The following is a 2,429-nucleotide window of genomic DNA, read 5'->3' as shown; positions in this document are numbered from 1 at the left end:
CACAACCTACTTGTGTCGTCTAAGAACTGAGTGCATTGCTGCACTCAGCTGGACTAAACGATCTTCATCGCGAGATGGGTTTGAGTGGCGATGCTCGAAGAGACGGTGCAATGGAATGGCATCAATACGCGTTTAGTCAAATCTCAGTGATTTGACTAAACGCTGCTGCTGCTAATGTGCAAATCCCCGATGGTGAAATAAAGTTGCAAACAGTCAAATCACCCTTACACAGTGCTTTGGTGCCAGTGATGAGCGTGGAAGGGAACAAGCCACCTTAAATGGAGCGCATGGATTGACAACTACCTCAAACTGAACAGGGAGTCGAAGCTGCGAAACGTGAATCACGTCTGCGTCGTCGTGGAGCTACCAAAAGTCTTCAACAGTTGCTGGACAAAATAAAGGAGTTAATCGACTCACAATGCATTATGTGCATATACATGGAACAAGCATCCAAACAAATTCATGAAGTTAAAGCTATCAATGACCCCCTTCTAGCATTACTCAATGAGACGGAGGGGGCAAAGCGAAGAGTCAAATGTCAAACGACTTGAAGAAGATCTATGTACTTTGCCCAAAGTGCACTAAACTATACCAGATGGCTGAAATTGTAGCCAATAATGGACAAAGAAATTTTGTGAAGAATTGTAACAATGTGCCCTTTCCTCGAGCAAGACAACCAAAAACTTGTGGTGCACGGTTGGCCCAAAAGGTTGTGAGAAATGGGAACATCAAATTTTATGCTGTCCAGACTTACTGCTATAAGAGCATCATTGATTCTCTGGAGACTTTACTTAAGCCTCCTGGACCAGAAGAGCAACGTGAAAAGTGGAAAACAAGACAAATAGATGACGACATGTACGCTGATGTTTATAGTGGGAACATGTGGAACCACTATGGCAATTGGAAAGTCAACAACAAACCTTTTCTTGACCTTTCTCGTTCATTTGGTCTAATGATAAATGTGGACTAGTTTAAACCTTTTACACACGGAAAGAACTTTTCTGTGGGGGTAATTTACATGGTATTGATGAATCTACCAAAAAGTATCCGGTTAAGAAAAAAAATGTCATCATTCCTGCCCTCAAACATGAGCCAAATTCTGTAAACCACTTTCTTGAGCCTGCTGTTGATGGACTGAATCCATTGTGGAAAGGAGTCAAGGTAAACACCTATAAAATTCCATCTGCTACAGTAGGAATTCAGACATCAGTGTTGTGCTTTGCATCAGACATTGCAGCAGCACAGAAATTATGTGGATTCCTCGGGCATAGTGCAAAGCGAGGCTGCTCTCATTGAGAATCACAGAATTTCCAGGTGGCTTTGGAGAGCAGAACTATGGTGGTTCTGATGACGGGGATGGATGGCCAAAGAGACCCTCAAGAGCAACATTGAAGAGGCGCCTATCGAGTGAAGAACTGTAGGTCCGAGAATGCAGCTGAGAAACTCGCAAGTCAGCTAGGAGTCACATTCACTGTTTCGTTTGAACTTTTATATTATACCAGTATTGAGATGTGCATGATTGAACCAATGCATAACTTGTTTCTTGAAACAGCAAAGAGGGTCTTTTCCAAATGGATTGAGGAGGACATAATCACAAGGGCAGGTTTAGTGAAACCTCAAGAAAGGAAAGAGCAAATTTCCTCATTATCAGATATTGGAAGACTTCCTGGAAACATCAAGTCAAATGATGGTGGGTACTGTAATATCTAGAATGGAAGACACCGGAATGCACATCTGGGCACCTACACGAGATGAAGATGCATGCTGGGAAAGGGAGACCACAAGGGAAAGATGGCAGACTGATATAATACGAATAGCTGTTAAAGTTTGAGATTATTGTCCTGTTATGATAAAGTTACAATTTATTACACTGGCGACGAGAATTCAAACGACATAAAGAAAAACTACAAGATGACTGAAATAATCGATGCAGCCCTCGCTACAGCAGGAAAATCATGCGATCTTGGCGATGATCCCTCGAAGAACTTTGAGAAATTTGAAGAGTGGTATGAACACACTAACCTACTTGCAGACTCAATTGGCATCAAAGACACGGCCTAGAAACTCAAGCTCTCACTACTCTGCGGAGGAAAAGACTTCCCTAAATTTACCAGGAATGCAGGTCTCACAGACACAGATGCACTCCCTCGATGCGGCCATTACGAAGATAAGGGCACTGTGCAAAACATGTAAACATGTCAATGGTGGTATTCAAACTGATTCATGCTCAACAGGGAACCAAGTCGATTACAGCATTTTCGAAGGAAATCGACGAACTTGCTACGCAATGTCAATTCACAGAATCCCAGTACATGAAGAAAAGAGCCATTAGAGACGCAATCACCTTCTGAACTTCTGATGAGCATCTCGGCTAGGAAGCATTGGCGAAGGATCTCCACTACCCGGCCAGCATGAAAGCGACTCTGGGT

At 42.9% G+C, this 2,429-nt stretch overlaps 1 pseudogene; it reads left to right on the top strand.

Moving 5' to 3' along the window:
- Nucleotides 1–595: 595 nt before the first annotated feature.
- On the top strand, nt 596–1,710 carry LOC146483608 (uncharacterized; annotated as a pseudogene).
- Nucleotides 1,711–2,429: the final 719 nt, after the last annotated feature.

Source organism: Pavona decussata, unplaced genomic scaffold (genome assembly GCF_977016875.1).
Source record: "Pavona decussata unplaced genomic scaffold, jaPavDecu1.1 SCAFFOLD_38, whole genome shotgun sequence".
Lineage (NCBI taxonomy): Eukaryota > Metazoa > Cnidaria > Anthozoa > Scleractinia > Agariciidae > Pavona > Pavona decussata.
The sequence above is the reverse complement of the archived record's forward strand: the minus strand, read 5'-3'. Positions and strand labels throughout refer to the sequence as shown.